This window comes from Gasterosteus aculeatus, chromosome 18 (genome assembly GCF_964276395.1).
Source record: "Gasterosteus aculeatus chromosome 18, fGasAcu3.hap1.1, whole genome shotgun sequence".
Classification (NCBI taxonomy): Eukaryota; Metazoa; Chordata; class Actinopteri; order Perciformes; family Gasterosteidae; genus Gasterosteus; species Gasterosteus aculeatus.
This window is the reverse complement of record NC_135706.1, coordinates 14,327,935-14,337,304: the sequence shown is the minus strand read 5'-3', so window position 1 is coordinate 14,337,304 and position 9,370 is coordinate 14,327,935.

Sequence of the window (9,370 nt, the reverse complement as noted above, 5' to 3'; positions counted from 1 at the left end):
CTGAGAGAACACGCTCACTCCAGCGTGTCCTGTTCGATAAAACCGGGGGGTTTGGGTATGTGCCATCACTCGGGGCTTGGCAGGATGCAGTGACTCGCTGAGGTTTGAAACCCCATTAAATATTGTCACTTTATTTTAAGCAGCTGCCACACTTGTGAGTCCCACATCCTTCTGGAAAGCTCATCAGAACTCCGGAGCTGGCCAAACGACATCCACACTGTGATTGTCTCGAGCTGTTAGGAGTTTGTTTCCCCGAGAGGACTCGAGGGTAACGAAGGCTTTTCATTTTCTTGTCAGCCCAGTTAGAAGGCGTCTGTCCGGCGCGTCGTCCTGAGACGCCAAAAAGATTATTTATGAAGCTTTCGCTGCAAAGCAACCCATAATCCCAATGGGATTTAGGGAATCTGCTACAGCTTGACGCTTTACAGCACAAACGGCCAAGTCTCAATGTCACCTCAATACAACCCTCCTCATGTGTTTCCTTGTCTTTGCTCAGGCCACATGGTGCATTCGTATTGGAAGGATTGCTTACCTGCTATTATTTGCTTTATTGACACAGCGGATCAACACAAAAGACGACTAATCAAAGCAAAGGAGAGGACATGGCTTGTTCACCTCTAAGAGGAAACGCTTCGTTCACCCTCATCAACGCTGTTCTACGATATCGGAAGCGCGTCGTACTAAGATGTAGTTACACTGCCTCTGTTGAGGAGGTGCACCAGGATGTGGGTGGAGCGGCCAAAGGTTTCTGTAGCGCCGCTGTAAATGCTCAACTTGCATAACTAAAGCATCGCGTGAAGACTTAAAGACGATAAAAGGCTCCCCGGGCGAACTGCAAAGTCAGTTGTTAGTTGTTTGTAAAAGAAGAAAATAAAGAAGTGATACGAGCAGCTTCAACTATAAACAAAGCAGTAAAATGCAAAATGACAAATGAGTTTCTCAGGACGGGATGGCTCCTGCACAGCGGTGGGTTGCTCCTTCTTAGTATTTCTGTCTCTGTCTGGTTCTCTTATGCAGCCACACACACACACACACACTCATGTATGTGGAACGTTTTTGTCTCGGTGCTGGACATCAAGCTGGCAATTTAGTCCTTATAGCATGCAGATGGTTGGTGTCACTCCAAGGTAAACCCCCGCTCTGCCAGACGCAGTCCGCGCTGCCCCGCCAGCTCCACCACGGTCTAGTAGCATCCACCAACGCCGCGCTGCAGAGTGGGCGTCGGCCTAGCAAATCCATACACACAGTCTAGTTCCTGTTGTGCCGCTGTCCTCGAACGCCTGGAGATGAGTATAAACAATCCCAGAAGGCCGTCTGTTTATTGTTCCAGGTATGTGCAGGCGAGGCCTCGCAACGGGGGCCGGAGGGGGGGGGGGGCAGCCGTTTATTTTACATCCAGTTCTGAAGTGTGCCCAGAGACACACGGAACAGGATGAATAACACATTTAGGAGGAAAAGAAAAGACCAAATAATCAACACTGGGGCAGAAAGATGGGGGTGGGTGGGGGGCAGGGGGTGGTGCAGAGGAATTTTGGCAGTGTTTCGCAAATGCAGCACAAAATAGCAAGACTAAAGAGTTGACTTCTCAGTGCTTTTATTCTAAGGGAAACTGAGGGGGGGGGGGGCTTTGTTTATGTCTATGAAAGTTAAAATGTTTTCCATGGCTGGGTGCCAGCGTGCAGGACGGCCCCCGCTGTAGTCCCCTTGTTCTAGTGGGCCACGAAGCCGGGGTCAGCTGGGTCTGCTGAAACCAAACCCAGTGTGCCCCCTCCGATGCCCCCGCCCAACGACAATGTGGCTGCGGTGCCCAGGGGTAACAACCGGATTATGTTGTTGAGAGTCCTGGGGCAGATCCAGGGGGAGAAGGTCCGAACCCCGCCCCCCGCTGTCTCTCCGGATTACGGAGACGTGCCAGTCCTGTCGGCAAAAGCCAGGTGCCTCATCCCATCGCCTTGTGTGGCACCATAACAGCTGGATCAGCAGAACCTCGGCGAGTCTTTGGCAGTCCGGCGCCCGGTGAGATCTCGTATCCCCTTTCATGTTTGAAGCCTGTTCGACATCTCTGTCAAACAGCCCCACGGTGTTCAGACCTGATGACAAATGCAGACGCGCTTGTATCGTTCCCGCCTTATGCTCATGCAACGACTTCTCACACTCAGTCGTGCGGGGGGGGGGGGGGTTTATAATGTAAAAGAAAAATCCAGGCTTGATAACACATCTGCTCAATGCAACATGAAATTGATCCCCGGACTGGAGGCTCGCTCGGCTGCAAACAGGAGGTATCCACGTTGAGTGGTCCGCACACTGCATGGGTGTAGAAGCTGTTACAAGACCCTCTTAATCAGAATGAGCCACGGTTTTCAGATGGCATTTAGATATGCAATGCTGACAAATGCGGCGTTGCTATCATAGTAACAGGCTCTCAATGTTATTTCAGAGGCCAGGTCCGTCTCTCTCTAGTGGCCTGGGAGCCAGTTTCCTGAGGAGTGGACTAAGCATGTTCGGATATGCACATTCTCTTCCCAGCGTTGCCGTGTGATATCAGAATGCAAAGTCCACGGGTTCCCCATTTGACGTGGCAGCAGTTTCCTATCTTCCCTTTGTATCAGTCTCATCTGAATTTGGAGTCTCGTTTAGCGGCACGACCGGAGGTTCTTACAACCTCGCGGACGCCCCTGGACCACCGCGTTCACGTGGGTAAACATATCATACCGATTCCCAATGACTGCCAGCAGTGATATCTCAAAGCCCTTGTAATGCAAACTCTGGGCATGTGTACATTTTTGGAGATTCCATTTTCAGTCCCGCCCCGGTGCTCTTGACAGGTAGCGGCCGCATGAGAGGACAGTTTGTCCTGCAGAGCTTCGCTGGCTGCAGGGCCCCATGTTTGGCTTGGATGCCAATGAATAACATTGTATGGAGGGAGGAAATTAAAAATGCAGGGTTGTAATTTACTGGGGAGTGGAACTGATTTAAAAGCTTTTTTTTTTTCTCTCTCCCGCTGCCGCTTTAATTCAAGTTTTCCAAACATGCCACATCTGAGTGTGAACTGAGCTTCGTTGTGCTGGCAACAACAAGCCAGGCAACTCTGCCAGCGCTCCCTACCTTACCCCCGCTTCCCGTTACCTCTCAGCAAAGACGGGAGCATGCTACGGTAAGCTTCCATGAGATCCCAATGCCTAACCGATCTCACATCTCAAATAAAATGGGCCTTTAAAGACGTTGCCCCCTTTTGCACTTGGACCATGTGTGCGCTATTTGCGAGCTAGCCAGAGCAATGACTGATGTCACGAGCAACACGTTTGGATTATGAGCACTGGTGGCCTGCCTGTGGTCGCTGTGGGCGGTTCCCCGGTGTGACACAGGTAACAACGTATTAATAGCGGAATTACTCCAACTTTACAAGGCAATCGAGCGTCCATGAAACTGCTGCCTTTCGTGTCTCTCTATTCTACCACCGCTGAATCATGACACTGGAATCGGAAGCGTTTTATGTTTCCTCTCCGTTATCTCCTCACTGTGTGTGGAAGAATTGCACATTAAGACTGAGTTCATCACCCTGGCCGGCTGCTGAGTGAAAAGAAACTGCACTTCTGGATTTTTTTTTTTTTTTTACGACTTTCTCCCTTTTTATAAACCTCAAATTTGCTGCTGGGTAACTCAACCACTTCCTCCCTTCCTGTGAGATCAGGGCAGCCGGGCAGAGCGAAGGCAAGCAGCGCAGGGGCTGCTGTGGCTTGCAAACAGCTGGCACGGGACTCACTACACCTTCTGCACCTGTGGGTGGGCGTCAACACTGTCGGCTAAACAAACACGGCCGTCGTCCAACTCTCACCGCGGCGGTGAAGGGGGAATGGAATCAGAGCGCCACCTGCAGCCGAGGAGGCCAAAAAAGCAGGACGTTGGTGTTGACCCCTCCTGAGGCTGTGGTGTGAGGACTAAACGAGAGCCCGCCGCTTTGGTTGTAGATTAATTATTTTCAGAGCTCCAGGATGTGCTGCAACGTTTTATTGGGTCCACTCCTACTCCTGTCCTGCAGAGGGCGATGTTGCCCTGATTTCAGGCTCTGCCCCGGCCCGAGCTGCTGTGTGTGAGGCCTTTTTCCTAATTGGTGCCTTTTAACAAGCCGATGAAAATCCATCGCTATATCCCCCCCTTGGCCTTGAAACGTATATCAAAGACTTTTTCCTATGACGATGAATGGGGGGGGTTTGGGCCTCGTGAGCCCACGCGAGTGCCTGGTAGAACATCAACTTCCAGGGAAGAAGTGTAAACTAAATGGATGAAGCGGATCTGTTTGCCTAAAACAAACACAAGGTGGAAATGTGCCTCCGTTACGGTCACATGGAAAACGTTAGGTCTGCAGGGGCGCACACCGGCGGGATTTTCCTAAAACAAGGGCAAGAGAGTCGATGGGCCAGATACGTACGGAGCGAGCGAGTAGAGAAGCGGAACGTCCAGAGAGGAGTGCCACTTTCCACGGGTCTGCCGTGGGTATGTGGAGCTGGCAGGGCCCAAACCGAGAGAATGATGCTGGGGAACTTGTTGCTGAGGAAGGATCGCTCGTTCTGTTCTCCCAGACTCACTCTCTCTCTCTTCGTCCCTTCGTTGCTTCTTCGCTGCTTCCTTTTCCCTTGTCGCAGCCCGAATGTGCTGATGTGTGTCCGGGAAAAGAAGGCACCAACAGCCCTGCAGAGAATGGGAGATTTCCCAGCTCGTTACCATGATGACACGGCTTTTTCTGTTCCTCGATGGAGCCCAGAACAGTAGTGGATTAAGCTGAAACACAGACATTCTGCTGGAATAACAGTGTTCGGGGAAAAACGTCTGGAAAAAGCCCATTTTAGGGGGGCTGGAGTAGTAGAGTTCAAATAAACACGTTACAGTATTAACTTAACTTAAAAAAATCTATAAAATAAGTTTAATAATAGATATTATTGTGCCAGAGTTTCATCCAAGATTAACAGATATAGCAAAAATCTATAAATAGTAAAACATATAAATGTAAATATACGAACAATAGATTCATATACATTATTTCACATTTGTTATTATTTCAATTATTTCACAACTATTATACTTAAAATAAGTAGTCATTGCAAAAAAGAAAATTATATGTAAATAAAGTACTACTTTTCTAAAATAGAAAAAAATAGTAACATAAATAAAATAATAGACATAGTAAGTAAAAAGTAATAAGAATTAATACTTACAACAGTGTGCTTTAAAAACTGACATAGAAAAGTAATATTGAACATGATATTGCAATATATTGTTATTGATATTAAAAGATTAAAAGTAAGTATAAATTAAGTATATTTTCCCACAATGTCATTATTGTTCAGTTCCATCTTAAATCTGTTCCATTTTTGATGTTGATGTATTTCGTTTACATTAACAGCCCGAGTGCACCATGTGACCGCCTCCATCAGCACACACGCGTTCACTCTCTGGTCTCCGTCTGCGGGGCGACAGGCACATTGGATAGACAGAACACACAGAATGTGATGGATAAACGCCACCGTTTCCTCTTCCCTGCTCCTCTTCATGTCCATCCTTTTTCCTCCTTAATGAGCCCTCTTCTCAGATTACCCCCCCAGCCCTACCCTCTCAAACTCCAGCTGCTGGTTCTCTGCCCACAGCCATGGATGCGACGGCCCAGCAACGCTGTGCGATCCTCCGGGGGGGAAAGGGGAGCCGGTGAGGTGAGGGGGCTGTGGGGGGGGGGCTGTCGACGGTGGTCAGAGCCCGAACGAGCTGAGCGGCCGCAGGAGAAACCACAGCGTGTGTTTGTGTGGTAGCGTATGCGTCGGTGTGAACCCCCCCGTCCCATGGGTCAACACACTACGTCCTGCAGATCCAGCATTGGCAGCACAGACCCCCCCCCCCCTGCACATTGTGCGTTCGCGTCTGCTCAATAGCTCACGGGCAGAAGGCCGGGTGCTGAAGGCATCACGTGACCGGCCGTTGGTCTCAGGATGAGCTTTGGTGAGTTCGGCGACTGCTGAACCGCGGAGCCAAACGCTCGTACTATTATATTATAGTCATACTATAGTTTGACAAAAATAGTTTCTCCTGACCAGCCTTAGAAGCCGTCAACGCGCACAGAAAGACAGCAGAACGTGAGAGAAATCGGCGTTTGAAGTCCCACTCAACCACGGCCTGATGGCATGTGGATGTGGTGAACGGCTCCCTCCACCCCTCTTCACACGCTTTACATACTGTTTGTTTCTACTGTTGCATTGTGGGAAATCATCGCCTTGCTGCCTCTGCTCCCAGCTGTCAAACAAGATTATTGGGGTCGCCCTCTTCGCTCCTCAAGGGCCGAGGATCACTAAAGAACGAGGCTCCCTCAATGACTCGCGAACGCTCGAAGGCGAACCGGAGCGCGTCTTCACCAACTCCACTGCAGGAATACAGGACAAAGGAATGGCTTTTTAAAACAAAGGGCCCACTATTTTGAGTACAGACATATGCAACGAAGACCATTTAATTCCTTCAATGACCGACACAAAGCCTCTTTAAAAACTTCCCTTTGTGGTTTTGAGTTGCACACAGAAATTGGATTGAGGTTCAAAGTCGGATGGTTGAAGGTCTTCCCAGTACAACAAGAAAAGTGAAGCTCGGATATAGCACATGGCCTGAAAACGAGGGCTTGACAGGTCACTGGTATGGAATTCTATTAAAGTACAAGGGGTATATTAGTTTTGCAAAGGCATATAAATCTCAGCAGGTCCCTCCGATGCACGGATTAAAGCCCCCTCAGTACTCCTCACGTGCAAATGTGCCAACAAAAGCTCAGGGTCATAATTCAGTCGGAACGTGTACGTACAAACGACGGCCTGATCGAGATGTGTGCTTTGTGCTGGAGGAAGATGCTGCGCTGCTCGGGTCTGAGGTTCGACACTTGTTGCCGCTCCACCTGCAACGTCACTGAATTCGCATGTTGTTACATCTAAACACATCGCGATACCCGGATTCGTCAAACCCATTTTTGTTACAGAATACTCAACCTCCTTTAGCTGTGAGTTGTCAGCTGTTGCAGGATGCAGCTACGCAGTACAGCTTCAGCACAGGTTTAGTGTCCACAGTTTAGCCAACCTCTCGACTGCGTATTTCTACTGAATCCTGGATAACGATAAGCAGGTGATCAAATGGAGCATCCCTAAAAGGAAGCCCGGAGGGCTAAAATACAATAGCCCAACCCAAAATATTAAAAAAAAACACCCGTAAACTAGTTTCAGAAGCTTCGAAATGTTTCACTGAAAAACTACCTTCTTCAAAGGGTTGGCATGTCACACTTGACCCCCAGTCATTCATAAATGATGTCACATCCTATTAGTCCTCCCTGAGAGTAGATTTATTTCCCCGTGTGTGAGAGAGAGTGAGAAAAGAGACTTAAGGGAATAGTTGCCTCAGAAAAGGGGGGGGGTTACCGGAGGATAAAGGATGAGAAATCTGTTAGAAGTCGTGGCCGTAAATCAGCCTGTCTCTAGTTTTAGAATGGCCGAGGATCGACGCTGCAGGTGATTTATGAAGTCTTTACAAGCGAGGGATGTGGCATAACAAAGAGCAAATAGTTACAAATGGGGAGGCATTAACCTCTACCTGGGCCTGTCAGATTGATGCAGTTCCCCCCTTTTGCTCGGAGGAACTCGTGCGTCTGATTCTGAGCAATGAGCTGGAGGGGATAGAAGCCTCCGTGAAGGTCCTCCACAGTCGAGAGATTTACAGGCAGCTCTCTGTCATCCATCTTTTGCTTAAAGTGAGCCTTTTTATTCCCTCTGTCGGAGCGGTTACCTAACTCCGTTCGGGTCGCCTCCTGAGCATATTTCACACTGCAGCGAGCAGGAATCCTCGTGAAAGTGAAAAGGCTGCGCAGCAGAAACGGCCCGTGTGTTCTCAATGATGAAACGAGCCAACGGAGTAACACCAACATAAGTGAAAGTGATAAATTCGACAGCTACCCAGTGAAAACACATCAAACTGAAAAATCCCCTTTCCAAACATTCCAAGCACCTTCGCATTTATTTGTTTTTTTAATTCGTCCTCGTGCATTTTAATAGATGCATTTACCTATAAATATCCCAGCGTACACAGGGAAGTATCCTTACCCGGGGACCAAGAATAACAAGCCCGGGAAGGCTCAGATAGAGGGGGCTATGTGCACGTTATGCTACGCGGCGCTCCATCGCTACATTAATTAAGCGGCGGCGGGGTGACGGACGGGCCGAGTCGCTGGAGGCTCGTCAGATTCTCTGCCAAGTCCCGGGCCTCGCTGTCCGGCTGCTGATTTACCGCCAGAGTCAGGAGTCGGGGGAGAAAACTAAAAAGTATCCAGGGGTCATATTTTTAGTGGGTGGCAGCGCGGTGCACATGTGCAGGGGCCCGAGCCGGCCCCCTCGGGGTGCCATTCGTCTCTCATCGCCGCCATGTTGATAACATCCTCCTCTATGTGATACACACATCCCATCCAGCTTCCTACGAGCGCAGTCACATAAATACACAGGCAGTGTTTAGATGACACCGGGTCTTTTTTGTAAAAAAAGGTCCTTTTGTGATTTGCGGATGTTAAACAGGAAGTTATTGAGCAGTGTATAAAGCCCGGCTTCCTTCCTGCTCAGACAGTCGTGTAATTTGGCCGTGTTTTAACAGCTCCACGGCTCCCTGCGTTTGGCCTCTTTTCTTCCCACAATATTTCTTCCTTATGCTTCACTTCTGTTCATTTTATCCCCCCCACACCTTTTATTTTTTTTTTTACAAAGCAAAAATGAGAGGCCATTTTCGTGCCAGCTGTCCCTTCATGTATTCCGGTCATCAACTGCACATGTGCGAACAATGTTTTTCTGTCCTCATTTAAATATCACAACGGCTGATTACGAGGGGGGCATGCGCGAGCACAACTCAAAGGCAGAGAGCAAGAAGAAAAGGACGGGCCAGATGAAAGGCGGCTGGAGTTAATCGCCACGAAAACCCCTCACGAGGTCTGTCAGGAAAGGGCAGCAGTAAACAATGCCCTTAAGACGGTTGGTCCCGTCATTTCAGAGTCAGGGACCAATCATGCTCCACTGAATATTAATGCAGATGTTTACACGCTGTACACGTTGTTATTCTCCCAAAACAACGTGTGCCAAGAAAGACTCAGGAAACGTGCCAACGCTGTTTGAGTGTTAGGTTGTTTGGACTGGATGAACATGTATGAGGACCTCACATAGCCCTTAAATCACATTCAAGAATGATGGTGGTATTCATGTTTATAATTATAGGTACAGTACCAGTTAAAGGTTTGGACACGTTTCCTCCTTCGAGTCAACGAGGAATTGTGTGCAAACCTTCGACTGGTACTGTACTGTGCTCTGCCTGTATTGGA